Source organism: Rhinoderma darwinii, chromosome 5, assembly GCF_050947455.1.
Source record: "Rhinoderma darwinii isolate aRhiDar2 chromosome 5, aRhiDar2.hap1, whole genome shotgun sequence".
Taxonomy (NCBI): domain Eukaryota; kingdom Metazoa; phylum Chordata; class Amphibia; order Anura; family Rhinodermatidae; genus Rhinoderma; species Rhinoderma darwinii.
Genome location: NC_134691.1, coordinates 105,662,680 through 105,681,866, shown reverse-complemented (window position 1 = coordinate 105,681,866; position 19,187 = coordinate 105,662,680).

Genomic DNA, 19,187 nt, shown 5'->3' with positions numbered 1-19,187 from the left:
CCTTGTCTTGTTTGTCTGTCGTGCACTTATTGAGCATAGGGACCATCGCCCAGTTGTACGCCGTCGCCTAGGACGGGCTGTGCAAGTAGGCAGGGACTGAGTGGCATGTAGATTAGGGCTCACCTGTCTGTCTCCCTATCCTGACATTACATAACGTCAATCTAATTGCTTTGCTACCAAGTAAGGGAAAACAATTGTATAGTAAATAAAAGGTAATATTTACTACTACAAACAGTAATCACGCTTACATATAAAATACACCAAACACAGTAAATAATAACAGTATAGTATCAGTGTATCCCAATACACATAACAACTTAATATGTATTGAATACACTGACAGTACATGTGGTACAGTATAAACAAGATATTACAATACTAGTCTATACCACCACCCACTTATCTAAACATACATATAAGTTGCATTCCAATAAATACACGCTAACTGTTTCTGTCCCACTTCCTCCTAGCTTTAACTGTCCCTGTGCACTAAAGGGTTAAAAATGGATAAGGAGGATAAAGGGTTAACAAGGGGAATGGGTTGCTGTGTACCAGGGGATAGCAGGTAAATGGTGGGAAAGGGTTAAACAGGTACCAGGGGATAAACAGAACCGATAAAAACACAGGGACATATACAAAAACACAGAAAAAGGCCATACTTACAAATGGACACAGCCAGGTCAGAAATGCTGATGAAAGGGCGAGCAGGTGCTTTAAATAATAATAGCCACTCCCACTAGTCTTGAGGGGAGTGTTGTGTGGTGCATGGGATGTGTAGTAAGAAATAATAAATGAATAGTGTGTGTGCAAGTGTAATACTATAAGTGAAATATAGGGGGCAGTAATGAGTGAAGTGCCTCAATAGAAATAAATGGATAATGGGGTGCAAGTGAGTGAAACATGGAGGGATAGTGTGTACGTCATGAGGCACAACGTGTATAGCCAGGTAGAAGCCTATTTGTGACACCTTGATAATTCATAGAGCGGGCTACCCTGCTTGCTATGCCAAACAACAACACACCATGCTCTCCCAGCATCAAAGACCCGGCTGTGTCCAAGAGAAGCGAATATACATAATAATGAAAAATACCTGGGGTATTGGTAATCATTTTGGCCAAAAGGACGCAAGCTCGCAATCCACGACAAGGATCCCCAGACTTGCGAGTCCCTAACTCCTAAACTGGAACAGAACGTTCCTGATGCACAAACAGAACCGATAAAAACACAGGGACATATACAAAAACACCGAAAAAGGCCATACTTACAAATGGACACAGCCAGGTCAGAAATGCTGATGAAAGGGCGAGCAGGTGCTTTAAATAATAATAGCCACTCCTACTAGTCTTGAGGGGAGTGGTGTGTGGTGCATGGGATGTGTAGTAAGAAATAATAAATGAATAGTGTGTGTGCAAGTGTAATACTATAAGTGAAATATAGGGGGCAGTAATGAGTGAAGTGCCTCAATAGAAATAAATGGATAATGGGGTGCAAGTGAGTGAAACATGGAGGGATAGTGTGTACGTCATGAAGCACAACGTGTATAGCCAGGTAGAAGCCTATTTGTGACGCCTTGATAATTCATAGAGCGGGCTACCCTGCTTGCTATGCCAAACAACAACACACCATGCTCTCCCAGCATCAAAGACCCGGCTGTGTCCAAGAGAAGTGAATATACATAATAATGAAAAATACCTGGGGTATTGGTAATCATTTTGGTCAAAAGGACGCAAGCTCGCAATCCACGACAAGGATCCCCAGACTTGCGAGGTACCAGGGGATGTACAGGTATCAGGGGATATGCAGGTAATGTGCAGGCAGGTGGGAAAGGGTTGACGAGGGAAGTGTTGTGTAGGGAGAGGGTTAAAATTGGGCACCATCTCGTTGTGTAGCGGGGAGAAGTAAGGGTTAATTTTATAGGGGGAGAGAGGTGAAAGGTTAAGTGTGTAGGGGAAGATGGTCACATGTAGCTGCTGCCACACGTGGATACTTAACGGTGCATGTGGTCCTAGGTTGGTGTGTCAGGAACAAGAGTTGGTGTCTGGTGAGGGAGGCAGGAGCAAGAGTTGGTGTCTGGTGAGGGAGGCAGGAGCAAGAGAGGGATCAACATGCCTGTTGGTCCTCTTATACCTTGTCCGTGCACTTCTGTATGACATCACATGCTCATGCATGTGCAAGGGGGAAGGCCCTGGGGCTGTTTATTGCTCCTCCATGGAATCTCATTACATGGTGATGGGGGGAGGGCAGGCAGTGGGAATGCATTGGAAGTATCCACTGTCTTCTCCCCCCTCCCCCGGAGGGCAGAGATATACACCTATCTCTGGAGGAATATCTGTACTCACATGTACATAGATATAAATACATAGAACACTCCTCTTTACAATCCTCCTGTTGTCGGGAACACGACAATGAAATTTGTAGAAGTGTTTGTCAGTCTGTATTTACCCCCTCAACCTCACTCGTTACTGGTAATGGTCGTAGATGGAATGAAGTGTCATTTTGGATTTAGGTACTCCGGACATCACTTATCCCCTCAAGGACACCTTCCTGCCAGTCCTCAAACTCAAAAGTTCATATAATGAAACTCACAGTCCATAGAAACGCAAGCCCATCGAACAAACATCAAAGTCAATAGAACGAACCTCAAAGTCCATAAAACTAAGCTGAAAGTCCATAGAAACTCAAAGTCTATAACAAAACTCAAAGTCCTGGATATTCTTCTTTTCTTGGATCTTGATCTTTCTTTATGAATCTTTTCCTCTTTAACGGCGTCAGCAGGTCTTTCCAGCGGCCAAACCCATTTTAGTGTGCCGACCTGTATAAGGCTACTTATTTCCTCACACGGTCAGCCTCAGAATGGCTTAGTCCTGCCTTTCGTCAACCTTCCTTCAACACGGTTCATTAGTCGAACCTTGCGGCACCACCTTCAACTGGGTGTGTGGTCAACTTGACTTCTTCCAAATCTCCCAAGCACATTGATTGAAAACGCAATCTTTGTGGGCCGATACCCAGGTCTCTACCATGGCAGGTTAGCATCCCTAAGTAGGAGGTGATGCCTTGGTACCTGATATCTAATTGGGGGGCGGAACATCCTTCCATTTCCCCTCTACCTAACATTCAATCCATCATCGTATGGACCATACCAGTTCTGAGGTTGAGGTGGCAATTACCTTCAAGGGTGTGTATGTACCTTACCTGTTCCTAAGGGTTCCTACACACTACCCAATCATACACACAAAATGTAAAATAATCAAACATACAAAAATATGCCCCCCAAACCATAGGTATATGTATATATAGAGATTCATGCTCGAACCGTGTCTCTCACTACGCCTCCATAAACACCTGAAAGGTACACATGTAAATGGGGGTGACTAAAGGCTGTAAATATGGGTCCACCTACACGTACACACTCACTCAGTGTGGGACAGGTTTGTCCTCACTGAATATGCTTATGTTGCGGACACATATCTACACCTAGAATGTCTATATGCACACCTTGAACATTTTTGCACGACACATTGATTCATATTACGCTACACAAATAAATATATACAGTATGTATATGAATAAAGAAAGTCTTGCAGCACTCCAATATTCAGCACTCCAATATTGCAGCACTCCAAATATTCCACAGCTGTATCGAAGGTGGAGCTGTGCGAACACTCACCAATCAATGTCACTTGATGTTAAGCGTAATCAGTGCTTCATGCTGTGTCCAGCTTTCATGAATCTCTAGTGCGCATGCGTCAACCGCACACCGGAAGTGTACATGCCGCCATGCAACAGAGTAACCGGAAGTTACGTACGGTATTCAAGATAAGGACTGAATATCATTAGACTAGGTAAGTGCGGCATCCTGTTGCTAGGGAACCGCCATGCAAAGACGGAACGAACAAAAGTCCGTGCATCTTGCCTTACAAAACAGTCTTTATATAAGATGTGCCTGGATGATCCAAAGATTAGCGGAAAAAAAAATATTTTCCAACTACGTATTCAAAGACAGGCAGGTGGTGGAGATATATACACACCTATCTCTAGAGGAATATCTGCACTCACATGTACATAGATATAAATATATAGAACACTTCCCTTTACAGATGCACATCCATTTTGGAACCCACCTCTGATATAGATCCACTTAGTAATTCTGTTGTCATTTATCTAGTTCCATTATTGTCCCTATCTGTCACCTTGAGACTAGACTTTTTCAATAAGTGAATTAGTTGCTCCCCTGTCTTTCGGACTTTGAACTGAACCATCATCTTTTGACAGCAACCTTTTCCCTATTCTAATTCTTTTCAAAATTGTCTCTTAAAATCATTGGTTTCTTCGGTCTTCAACACAGACCTTAAAGAGACTCTGTCACCACATTATAAGTGCCCTATCTCCTATATAAGGAGATCGGCGCTGTAATGTAGGTGACAGTAATGCTTTTTATTTAAAAAAAACGATCTTTTTTCACAAAGTTAGGAGCGATTTAAGTTTATGCTAATGAGCTTTCTTAATGCCCAAGTGGGCGTACTTTTACTTTCAATGATGGAAGTGAAAATGTGCACGCGCTGCCACATCTTATGGATTGAACGAAGGTGCAGACTTGTGATTGGTCTATCCCTCCGTCCCTCAACTACAATGAGTGAAGCAAATATATGTTATCTTCTGATTGGTCCAACTGAATGCCCATCTCCAGTGATGCCATACGAATTTCTAAATAGGGGCGTTCTGTTGATCGCCACCATTGGCCCCAATAACCCTGAAGACGCTACATTTGTAGCGAAACATGTCGGGGGGCTATCTTAGTTTTAAAACAATATGTTGCTGACAGTTATACCCAGTACCTTTTGCTCTATCAATCAATGAATGTGCAGCGGACTGCAGCCGCTGCCTAAGATAGTAAATTCGAATAAATTTGTCCCTATAATAGCACCATCTAGGCAATCAGCCTTAATCTACTAACTGTCAGTCAGTATTGATTATTTTAACTGTATGTGGTTCGCTAATATCACTCTGAATGAGAAAATAAAAGTTATGTTTTAACAAAAAATGCTGTACCTAAATAGGTAGTTGGAAAACAGGGCATTCTTTTTGGCAGTTAGATTTTCTGGTAATTGTGTATTTGCCTGCAAGCTACTTGGATCTTTCATAATGTTTTGTCAATACTGTTAACAAATAATACCTCCAGACCAGGACCACATATTACCACCACATTGTGACCATATTGTTGCTGAAAAAAGATACAAAGACCAATATTACCACCAATACAGGGAATATATTGTATTAGATACCAGTTCTAGACAAGCAGCCTGCAGACCATATAATACTGTACAGTTAAATTCTGGAACTCCCAGGTGACGTCTTCTCTGATTGGAGTTGTTCACTTTCCCTTTTTTGCTTTTCTTCTTCATCTGGTCAAGACCGCCATGATGACTTCTCCCAGCCATGCCTGTCCTCCACAGAATTTGGCACACATACATCTTCAGCTCCTCCTTTTTCCAACAGATTCCCCACCTGTTTCCCACCTTCCACACAAATTATTGCCCCAGATGGTAATAATGCTACCCTTGGTGCCCACACAGTAATAGTGTCTACTTTACACCCCACCGAATGATAGTGCTGCTTTTAGTGTCCCACATACACACAATAATAGTGCTCCTGTGCCCCATTTAGTGCCCCAAATAGTGCCCCCTTTGTGCCCTCAGTCAAAAATATTGAATATCTTGTTCCACCACTCAATAATAATACCCTTTTATTCCCCCACTGAGTATAAATTCCTCATTTTATGCCCCCACTCAGTAATAATGCCCCCTTTTATGCCCCACTCAGTAATAATGACCCCTTTTATGCCTCCATTTAGTAATAATTCTCCCTTTTATGCCCCCACTCAGTAACAATGCTTGAGAAGGACTCCATTGTGGGGTACACAAGTTGTATTTTGTAATGGCCGCGGTCGCGCACCGCTGGCATCCTGTACTAACGAGCGGCCGCGACCACAGACCATTGAGCTCATGCTGGCATCTCCTCCCTCTGAGACGCTGGCGCACACTGTTTTCCTCTCCTGCTAATGCCCATAAAGTGCACACGCACTCGCCCCCACTCTTAAAGGGCCAGCATGCTCACCAGGAAAATATCTCCTAACCTATCCCAGCATACCAGGAACTATAAAAGGAACTCTGCTCATTCATTCCTTGCCTGAGCAATATTGTGTCTACCCATGTTTGTCCTTAAAATAGATCTTTAGCTCTATCCTGTATTCCGTATCCCATTTAATTGTGTTTAGTTCCAGTTCCAAGTCGAGTGTCCAAGACGACTTCACAATCTGTGCCCGGTGTCCGTGCCATACCGAATGTCCGACATTACTTCACCATCTGCGTCCGGTGTCCGTGCCATACCGAGTGTCCGAGACTACTGCACTACTCCAGTCCGGTGTCCTAGCCAAGTACAGTGTCCGAGACGACTGCACTACTCCAGTAGGGAGCCCTAGCCTCACGTCATCATCCTGCTTCTTGCTGACTGCCTGGCATTTACCCACTTCTGACCTTCCAGGTTCTTTTGCATTACTGACTCTCATAAGACTCTGTTGATCAGAAGCTGCTCTGTTATGGCGGAGTGGTCCAGTGGGTCCACATACCTACAAGGCTATACAGCAGTTTCATGTACCATGGGTGAATAAAGCCTATACCATTTTTTGGATTGTTCTAGAGTGCCACTTCATCTTCTTTTGTTTGTATCAGCGTGTTCCCTGTGTCTCATAGGCTGCAAGTCTAGACCAGCCTGTTTTTATTTTAACCTGTAAATCTTCTAAATAACATCAGCACATCAAAAATCTAAAATATCAGGATAGTAATAATTACATAATGAACCAATAAAATGCAAACTTACTATTGGGTGGATTTGACCTCAGGGTTAGTATATGTTTTTATTATATAATATATTATATGTTTTTATTATAAGTTTTTAAGTTATTACTGTCTATTTGTAATTATAAATAAAGATAAATATTTGTGAAAGGCATTCATGCTTTGTGTTTAATTTTGGAAATTTGAATATTACTAAACCAGCCAGTGGCCTATGAGATTAAATGGCTGGGCAGAAAACCAATGACTCTCTGGTCTGCCATAGTTTTTAATACAAAGGAGACTGTTGACTGTGATTTCAGGGGCCTAGGGTGCCAGACCGTACCAGCCCCCCCCCCCCCCCCAGAGACTGTAAGTCCCAAAGCAGCTGATATTGCTGCTACGTAGGTAGTTATGCCCCTGATTGTCAGATTTCACTGAAAACAGTAGGGATAAGACAAGAACTAGGTTAAAGTAAAAACAGGCTCTAAAGAAGGTCAAAGTTCACTCAGTAAGCTTGAATATAAATTAAAACTTGAAACCACAGTAAAACTGTCTAACTGGCTCCCAATTAGCGGTGGAATTATATAGTCTGTAATTTGATTGACTGGATGGGCAGCTTGTCCTATGAGTATGCAGTCTAGAGTGGTTGCCAAGCCTGTAGTGGATCATTGGATTGTGGCTAGGTAACCAGACGTTTATAGCAAGATTTATAATTTGGAATGAAGCTGCTTCTTTTTTTTTTTTTTTTCTACATTAACAGAATAGGCTAGTATCCAAGACCTCTCTTCTGAATTCTATCCTTTCTATTGGCTGAGATGCCTAAATGAGTTTTTCAATTTAATAGAATCAATAATCTTTTTAATCTCATACTCAGGAGTCCCATCAACTATGACAACAGAGTTGACTGGAGCAACTGGAGACAGATAAGACTTTAGAAAGCACTTGAGGAACACATTAGGAATCCTGAATGAGGTAGTTTTATATAAAAATATGTGAAATGCCTTATTATCGTCACTTCTGATCTAATCAACCTAGGACCTACTCTTAAACACGGGTTGTCCCAACATAATACTAGCCTGCTTCTCCTACCTGTTTTCTGGATGAAGAAAGTCATGAGCAAATTGTGCTAGACTTCAGTCCAGATATTTTGAAAATGATCAGTAGAACATTTAGCTCATGGAATATCTAATGTGAAGATTTAGGCCTGGTACATGTTTCAAAAACATCAACATAGACCAGGGGTCAGGAACCTTTTTGGCTAAGAGAGCCGTAAACGCCACATATTTTGAAATATAATTCCGCGAGAGCCGTACAATATGTTTAAAGGGCCATTGACAGATCAATCGCTCCAATGTTCACTTAGTACAGCAAGGAATGCTCCTCCCTGCTGTATAAAGCCACAACTGGACTGAAACAATGGTAATTAGCAGTAAAAAAATTAAATAAATAACTTACATTGTGAGCTTGCGATGCATGACATCAGTCCAGCAGTCTGGCTTCTTCTTTTTCCTGCGCATGACTGGAAGCTGGCATTCTTCCCACCTGATGTTGAGAGAATGCCAGCTTTGAGGCATTCGCAGAAGAAAGAAGCTGGAATGTTGGACATGTCACACAACGCATTGTCAATTATCTATTTTATTATTTTACAGCAAATTATTGTTTAGGTCCAGCGGTGGCTTAGTGCAGCAGAGAGGAACACTCCTTTGTGTACTAAGTGACCGCTGGAGCAATTGTATCTGTCAGTGGCCCTTTTAAAAGTGTTGGTCTTACAGAAAATGAACAAAAAAGAGAGGCTCAGACCCATAGGGAACTAAAGCATTTACTACTTAAAGTGGTACATACAAGCAGGCACACCCAGCGTAATAAATAATTGAACTTTATTAAATAGTCTCACTGTACATAAAGTGCACACATTGACTTGTATTTAATTTTAAAGAACAACAAATCTCCGAACTCTTTTTTTTATAACATAATAACGTTTTAATGCTGTTGCTAACCAACGACGAATAGAATACTTCCTACCGTTAACGTCCAAGGGAGACACAAGGGAGGAGGCAGATGCCGCTTCACTAGGGGACGCAGGTGCGTGCTTGCAGACGGCGCGGCTATGCAGGGAGTTATGGGAAATGTAGTCCATGCTCCCTGCCGCTCACCACTGCCGCCAATGCTTATCAGGCCATCAAAGAACTACCAATATCAGCGTGCACCGCGGCCTGATGGAGCGCGGTGCACGGGCTGATGGAGCGCGGTGCATGCATCCTTCCCATAGACAGGTAGGAGCAGTGGCGGATTAAGAAGACCATGGGCCCTGGGCTGTTACCCAAACTTGGGCCCCCCTTCTCCACCACCACCCTGCCGCGCCGTAACTATTGCTAACACTACCTAAACACTAGTACACAAAGTAGGCACATTATGCACAAAGTACACACAGTACGCACATTATGCACAAAGTACGCACATTATGCACAAAGTACGCACATTATGCACAAAGTACACACAGTACACAAAGTAGGCACATTATGCACAAAGTACGCACATTATGCACATTATGCACAAAGTACGCACAGTACACAAAGTACCACATTATGCACAAAGTACACAAAGTACGCACATTATGCACAAAGTACACAAAGTACGCACATTATGCACAAAGTATGCACAGTACACAAAGTACCACATTATGCACAAAGTACGCACATTATGCACAAAGTACACACATTATGCACAAAGTACACAAAGTACGCACATTATGCACAAAGTACCCACATTATGCACAAAGTACACAAAGTACGCACATTATGCACAAAGTAGGCACATTATGCACAAAGTACGCACATTATGCACAAAGTACGCACATTATGCACAAAGTATGCACATTATGCACAAAGTATGCACAGTACACAAAGTACCACATTATGCACAAAGTACGCACATTATGCACAAAGTAGGCACATTATGCACAAAGTACGCACATTATGCACAAAGTACGCACATTATGCACAAAGTAGGCACATTATGCACAAAGTATGCACAGTACACAAAGTACCACATTATGCACAAAGTACGCACATTATGCACAAAGTACGCACATTATGCACAAAGTACGCACAAAGTACGCACATTATGCACAAAGTACGCACAAAGTACGCACATTATGCACAAAGTACGCACAGTACAAAGTATGCACATTATGCACAAAGTACGCACAGTACACAAAGTACACACATTATGCACAAAGTACACAAAGTAGGCACATTATACACAAAGTATGCATAGTACACAAAGTACACACGAGTATGCACATTATACACTAAGTAGGCACATTATACACGAGTATGCACATTATACACAAAGTACACCTTGTAAACACATGAATATGGACATTAAACATACATGAATATGGACATTAAACATACATGAATATGGACATTAAACATACATGAATATGGACATTAAACATACATGAATATGGACATTAAACACACATGAATATGGATATTAAACACACATGCACTTACCTTTTATGTCTTCACTGCAGCTCTTCTCCTGCTCACAGCACAGAGCCCGCCGACAGTCTCCCCTCCCCCATGTCCCGACAGCTAGCAGCAGAGATGTTTAGAGCAGGGAAGGGGGGCTGGAGGGGGAGCTTCTAAAGCAGCACAGACCACGGCTGCTAAGTAGAAGCAAAGCTCCCCTCGCCTGACAGGTGCGGTCCTGGCACCGGGGCTCCCTCCGGTGCTAGCGACGCCACTGGGCATGAGGGGGTTCGGGCGGTCATAGGCTCCTTGGGCCCCCTGGCAGTCTTGGGCCCCGGGCGACCGCCCGAAACGCCCTAATGATAATCCGCCACTGGGTAGGAGCCCTGTCTGCGAGCCAGATACGGCCATCAAAAGAGCCATATCTGGCTCGCGAGCCATAGGTTCCCGACCCCTGACATAGACACTAACATCTCTAAGATTGGAGGGTTATCAGAAATAGTGTGAAACTAATTTCACAGTCTTGAACACAACTGGAAGAACCACCATCTCTTCACATGGAGCTGTGTAAGGGCATAAAAATAGCCCAGTGCTTGTTGCGTCTTCAAGATTTTCTATATTATACTGTAGTCCTTCAGGGTCTGCACTTCTGGAGATGGGAGGGTGTTAAAAATTCTACCTTTGGGAAGGCTAGACTGAGGCAACAACTCAATAAGACAGTAATAAGGCATAAATCCTGTGTGGTGGCAAAGTTTAAAAAAAAAAACATCAACATAGTCCGGTTCACACACTGTGAAAAAAATCTGCTATGAAAACCCACATAAATCTACATGTGAATCTGCATGTATTAAAGGGATTGCAGCAATTACTTTAAAAATAAAAATTAGGAACTCAGATAACCCCTTCGGGTATTTCCACAATGTGTCATTTTTCCAGAAAGCCCAGTAAAATCCTAACATGTGTAAATAGACTGTCCCGGCTAAAATAAATTTTCATTGTCTTATCTTAATATATATTTAGCTTCCCTTTCTCCCATATGTTCTGCCTTCTTCAAAGAGCTGAATAGTTGGTTCAGCTTCTACGTGACCACTATAAAACAACATTTCTCAGCAGCACACTGCATCTCCTCCGTGCTGCAAGAACCTCCCTCTCCTCTCCTGTACGACTTTCCACTCCACTAAAACGTTCTCTGCAGTATGTGAAATATATGTAATAAAAGTAAATAATATAAGTAAATAATTTGTGCCCCAGCCCTACTGCCAAGTATAATTGATGTATATACAGTGAAGGAAATAAGTATTTGTTCCCTTGCTGATTTTGTAAGTTTGCCCACTGTCAAAGTCATTAACAGTCTAGAATTTTTAGGCTAGGTTAATTTTACCAGTGAGAGATAGATTATATTAAAAAAAAAAAAAAGAAAATCACAAAGTCAAAATTATATCTATTTATTTGCATTGTGCACAGAGAAATAAGTATTTGATCCCCTACCAACCATTAAGAGTTCAGCCTCCTCCAGACCAGTTACACGCTCCAAATCAACTTGGTGCCTGCATTAAAGACAGCTGTCTTACATGGTCACCTGTATAAAAGACTCCTGTCCACAGACTCAATTAATCAGTCTGACTCTGACCTCTACAACATGGGCAAGACCAAAGAGCTTTCTAAGGATGTCAGGGACAAGATCATAGACCTGCACAAGGCTGGAATGGGCTACAAAACCATAAGTAAGACGCTGGGTGAGAAGGAGACAACTGTTGGTGCAATAGTAAGAAAATGGAAGACATACAAAATGACTGTCAATCGACATTGATCTGGGGCTCCATGAAAAATCTCACCTCGTGGGGTATCCTTGATCATAAGGAAGGTGAGAGCTCAGCCGAAAACTACACGTGGGGAACTTGTTAATGATCTCAAGGCAGCTGGGACCATAGTCACCAAGAAAACCATTGGTAACACATTACGCCGTAATGGATTAAAAGCCTGCAGTGCCCGCAAGGTCCCCCTGCTCAAGAAGGCACATGTACAGACCCGTCTGAAGTTTGCAAATGAACATCTGGATTATTCTGAGAGTGATTGGGAGAAGGTGCTGTGGTCAGATGAGACTAAAATTGAGCTCTTTGGCATTAACTCAACTCGCCGTGTTTGGAGGAAGAGAAATGCTGACTATGACCGAAAGAACACCGTCCCCACTGTCAAGCATGGAGGTGGAAACATTATGTTTTGGGGGTGTTTCTCTGCTAAGGGCACAGGACTACTTCACCGCATCAATGGGAGAATGGATGGAGCCATGTACCGTCAAATCCTGAGTGACAACCTCCTTCCCTCCACCAGGACATTACAAATGGCCCGTGGCTGGGTCTTCCAGCACGACAATGACCCAAAACATACAGCCAAGGCAACAAAGGAGTGGCTCAGAAACAAGCACATTAAGGTCATGGAGTGGCCTAGCCAGTCTCCAGACCTTAATCCCATCGAAAACTTATGGACGGAGCTGAAGATCCGAGTTGCCAAGCGACAGCCTCGAAATCTTAATGATTTACAGATGATCTGCAAAGAGGAGTGGGCCAAAATTCCATCTAACATGTGTACAAACCTCATCATCAACTACAAAAAATGTCGGACTGCTGTGCTTGCCAACAAGGGTTTTGCCACCAAGTATTAAGTCTTGTTTGCCTAAGGGATCAAATACTTATTTCTCTGTGCACAATGCAAATAAATATATATAATTTTGACTATGTGATTTTCTGTTTTTTTTTTTTATATAATTATCTCTCACTGGTAAAATTAACCTATCCTAAAAATTCTAGACTGTTCATGTCTTTGACAGTGGGCAAACTTACAAAATCAGCAAGGGATCAAATACTTATTTCCTTCACTGTATGTACAAACTTTTTTTCTGTATAAATATAGTCTCTGGATCTATAAGTAAAATGTGTACAGTGTATGCCACTCTGGCCATTACCCTTAGCTTCCCCCCCCCCCCCCCCACCACCACAGCATCTGTCCACCTTTGATATAAACTGCATCACCAACATGTTTTGACCATTGTCTCTTTGAGTATATGTACAGTTAGTGTTCATTTACACTGGCTGATATTGGCCGTAAAAACGAGTGCCGATCAACGACACAGCTTGTTGATTGGCGCTCGTATGCTCCTTTCACAAGGAGCTATGTATGGAAACAAGCGATTGTTACTATGATCGCTCGTCCCCATGCATTTCTATCGTGTCGCACCACATCTCGCTGTTTACACAGGGAGATGTGCTGCTGACAATGATAATATTTTGTGCTGCATAAACGATACGATCAGCTGATGAACGAGTGTATGCTCGTTCATCGGCTGATCGTTGCCCTGTTTACACTGGGCAATGATCGGGAACGAGAATTTATATGAACGCTTGTTTGCCCAATCATTGGCCCATGTAAAAGGGCCTTAAAGGTCCTTTTTCACAGGCCAATATGGGCTGTAAAAATCGAGCATCGATCAACGAGACAACTCGTTGATCGGCACTCATTTTCAACGAAGCTACTGAAGCTATGATCAGTAACCATTGCTCGTCCCCATGCATCTCCATCATGTCGGAATGCATCTCCTAGTTTACACAGGGAGATGTGTTGCCAACAATGATAATATTCTGTTCTGCATAAACGATACGATCGGCCGATAAAATGGCGTTTGCTCGTTCATCGGATGACCGTGGCCCTGTTTACACAGGGTAATGATCGGGAATGAGAATTTATATGAACGCTTGTTTGCCCGATCATTGGCCCATGTAAAAGGGCCTTAAGGGTCCTTTTGCACAGGCCAATAAGGGTTGTAAAAATCAAGCGTCGATCAACGAGACAACTCGTTGATCGGCTCTCATTTTCAACTAAGCTATTGAAGCTATGATCAGTAACCATCGCTTGTCCCCATGCATCTCCATCATGTCGGAATACATCTCCTAGTTTACACAGGGAGATGTGTTGCTGACAGCAATAATATTTTGTGCTGCATAAACGATACGATCAGCCGATAAATTAGCGTTTGCTCGTTCATTGGCTGATCGTTGCCCTGTTTACACAGGGCAATGTTTGGAAACGAGCGTTCATATGAACGCTCGCTTGCTCAATCATTGGCCCGTTTAAAAGGGCTTTAACAGTTGCAGCAGGAGGATCTGTGGAGCCAGCTTTTACCAATGTCTCCCCCTGCCCTGTAACAGGTGAGAGTGTTTTCTCTTTGTTTACAGAGAAGAGGAGCAGGGGGAGCCATCGGTAAAAGTATCTGACATTTCCTTATTGCAACAGAAGGAATGTTAGCTCGTACCAACAGCTCCTCCTGCTCCTGTGCTATGTAACTTGTGAGTGTCTTTTCTATTAGTACAGAGCACAGGAGCAGAGGAAGCCGTTAATAAGAGCATCTGAAGGATCCTACTGTAGCAACTGCTACATGATTCAAAAACATGTACAGTATACAAAGAGACAATGATCAAAACGTCTTGGCAATACACTTTTTTTCCAGCCAGGGCCGGACTTGGACATAAAATCAAAGCACACAGGCCCACAGATGGAGATGAGCGAATTTCCTGAAATTTGTTTCAGGGTCGAGTCTATCGAATCGGATGTTCGATTTGGTTAAAAAAAAATTGCCACGAACCACAAGTGCTCCAATTGCCCCGTTTGACTCTCTGATGTTTACTATGACTTTATCCAAGTTCAATACAGTCCTAGAAGATGTCAGAGAGTCAAACAGGGCAATCATGGCACTTGCAATTCCACCACTAAAATAAAAAAAATACCATACCTCCGTTGGTCTCCCGTAGCGACGCATCCCTGGCGGACTCCTGAGATGATGTTGTTTTGTCCCATGTTACTGGTGCAGTGTCGCACCCTGGCGGCCTCCTGAGATCACGTACTTTTTTCCCAAGTTATCTCTGCAGCATGTGATTGGCTGCAGCGGTCACATGGGACATATCAACGTCATCTCAGGAGGCCACCAGGGATGCGACATAGCAGCCAAGCACGCGTCGCTATGGGAGACCAAGGGAAGTGATTATGGTTTTTTTGCACATGGTTGGCTTAGATGCAGGCCCATATGTGAGACTGTCTGCTGGGCCCTGTATCTAAGCCAATCACTGAGCCATCAATTTGATACCGCTTTAAGCATTGACATCTGTTATTATGTAATTTTTCATATATGCAGCTTTGGATCTCTAAACTTATGGTTATACAAATTTGCTTTATACATTGCTGTCTCTGGTATATACGACATTTAGTCTTTAGCATGTGGGAGGTCCTCTGACTTTATAAGGCATCAGAGACATGTCAGCACATTTTTGTACGTTTTTTAGTAGTTTTTATTTATTGTATGTGTGAATTTGGTTTACGTATATTTGTGAAATAAAACTGCATTGTTTACAATTTATAATCGAGGTGCAGTCTTATGTGCATGTTTCTTGTTTTTGGTGTTGCTTTTTACTAGATCACAAAAACATCTCAAAGGGGTTTTCCAGTTGATAAAAATTGATGGCCTTTCCTCAGGATAGGCCATTAATAGCTGATGGGTCAGGGTCCGACTTCTTCTTGCTCACTGTGAATATTTGACACACATTTAGTGGTGATTCACAGGAATTGCAGCCTTTTCTCACTTTAAAGCGCACTTTTCACACTTTCTAGACCCAGACAGAGTAGTAAATCTGCACCAATACAGATGTAGCAGTCGCCACCTTGCCCCAATACAGAGGTAGCAGTCGCCTGGTATAATAGCTCACCTATGCTATTTGCGTAGTGCACCGCTCATTCACTTGGCAGTCAATTTGGCGGCTGGATCTGTGTATGCGGAAATGGATGTTGATGAGGTAAGTGGAACAAATAAACAAAGATTTGTATACATCCACATAGGGTGATCATGTTCAAGAAATTGAAGCAGCTTCTCAGGAAGAGCAACATGAAACAGTTATTTAAGTATTTTCATGACACAAAATGGTACACTTTTCTTGAACATTTACTATATTCAAAAGTGTGTAGCAGGAGGGAACCTAGTCGAGACCTGGAAATTATTAGCTTTCTTCTCTATGGCCCTGACAGATGTACCACCATCTGATTTTCATATGAAGCTGAAGAAACACCTTCAAAGCTTATGCTTCCAGTCTGATGATGGCATCAAAAAGACTTCCAGAAGGATGGTGAAGAGTAAGTCCTTTTTACCAGCAGCGATTTGATGCCATGGTTTAAAACTTAGACATGTGCTTCAACCAAATGGAATATTATATATATTTTAAAAAAAAGTTGACTAGCTGTGGGTCTATATTAGTTGAGTAAAATAATCAATATCACTTGATAATGTTACAAACTAAATGACAAAACCTACTGATTGACTTCCTATGTACTTTGTCAAGGTTGATATCACCAGTTCATCAGACATCAAGTGTACGAAACATTATAATGTCACAATGACTTTCTTTGTCATTATTTAATACATGAAAACCTGTTCAAACTTGCGATAAATGTTTTTTATGTTCACAACCTTCTTTTGCTCCTAGTGTATACAACTTTGATACTTTGCTCATTTACCTATGAAAAGTAATGAGCTCCATAGTCGTTCTTGAGGCTGTGGGTTAGGCACATTTGAACGTTCATATGCTTGCTTTAGTGACTGTGACTACTGTTTACTTTCTACATGCCATTTGTCTATGTTTGGCATTTGAATTTGAGACCTACTGAATTTGAAAGCCACTAATCATTAGCAAGGCAATGCCAGTTAATTTAGTAGTGGTTTCTTGTGTTTGGTTGACTACATTATCCTAAGTGATCTATGAATTGTAGTTTTGTAATAGAATAGCCTTGAAAACTCAAACCTGGCAACATTCCCATTCTAGTAATCAGTATATGCAGGGGCAAACACCAACAAATTATGGCCCCTGTGCAAGGATAGTATATAAGCCACTTGTTTTCCAACTGGCAATTTGATGACAGTAGAATGCGAGCCATAGACCATGTCCAGACTCATTGGTGTGCCATTCTACAAGTAATTGTGAGACATGGATTGAATTGAGCCTAGCCTCTTACCTGCAATCTAATAGATAGAAAAAAGCACTACCATTTTTTAGGGGAGCACTGGGGAGCTCTGGACTCCCTTGCCTGCAGATTGCACACATGTATATGTGGAGATATATACCAGCAGCGATTTGATTCCATATATATATATATATATATATATATATATATATATATATATATATATATATATATATAAAACTTAAGTACATAAAATGCAATGTTATACATTCACATAGTACTTTATTAAAGAAAAACGCTATAAAATAAATTGGTATGAGTATAATGAACCAGCAGCTCTCAAACTTGTCTCCTGAATGGTAAATTCCCATTATTCTCATGAGAAATAAATCCTATGATACATATAAATAAAGTACCAATCTTCTATATTGTAATACTAATATATGCACATTAACCTTTAGCATGCAGCAATTAGTCACTTCACTGTGATAGGAAGCCACCTAACATATGGCTAGAGAACCACACACTGTCCTACATACAGCACTAAGTGTCCCTGATACATTCTGAACACCTGTTGCTCTATTGGGGGCTCCAAATGTTGTATTTTTGAGTAGGAGTTTAACAAATAAAATGTCAATGTTGTATGAATAAATTTCTGTCTACTTAATATCTCTCACACATTGCAAATAGCAGTGTTTGTGCAGAGCCACAGTTGTATTAGCTTCTACAGAAAGTAATGATCTAATATCTACTGTTATAATATTGATGTGGGTAGAAATGTTCGATTTTTTTAAAAATCAAAAACAGCTTATATCATTTCAATTCCAGCATACTGAACCAGCACAAGTTCAAGTCATATTACTTTGTTTTTACTGTATGTCCCATTTGGTCTTACTGATTATAAAACAATTATTCGTTTAATATACAGTACACAGACATTAGTGTTTTCAGTGCCTCCTGGAGACAGTGAAAAGCAAAAGGAAATTATTCTCACCAACTTACCTGGCAGTTTTTTTTATTTTTCTCTTGCAGTTGAATTTTATGTTTCTATGGTTATTATTTTGGTAATGTTCAAATATATTTTTTTGGACCGAAAACATGTTCTAATTCACCTTTACCTAATCATATTATGGTGAAGGGAAACTCATGTTACTGAAATACAAAATGTTTTTGAAATTGGTTCCCATACTAACATAAATGAAGTTAAAAATCAGATAGTAAGATAAGAAAACATAAAATCAGAGAGAGAGAGAGTGAAAGATAGATAGATAGATAGATAGATAGATAGATAGATAGATAGATAGATAGATAGACAGACAGACAGACAGACAGACAGACAGACAGACAGACAGACAGACAGACAGATAGATAGATAGATAGATAGATAGATAGATAGATAGATAGATAGATAGATAGATAGATAGATAGATAGATAGATAGATAGATAGATAGATATTTGACAAAACACTTTTGTTTTTTTCCTGCTGAGATCAGATAAAGATTGATGGGTTCCCTCTCCATGCTCTCTAATAGCTCAGCATGCTGTATATCCCATGGCATGCTGGTTCATCAAGTGTACACCTTCTGTGGAGAACTACAACTTTGGTGATCCAAACAATTCCAACGTGTCTGCCTTCTTGGAGGTTGGTATGAATTTTTATGAACCTTATATAAGGTTGGCCCCTTGCCCTACAAATCACTGTGAATGGGAGTTACAAAGAAATGTGTGTTCTATATGCTGAACAAAATGTTTTTTTTTTAAAAAGTTTAATAGTTGTATTTATCACATAGTGTAATTTTTACTAAAATATTAAATATTAAAAATAATTAACAAATTGAGTTCAGGGAACATTAACCATTATTCATTTATTATTGTTTAAAC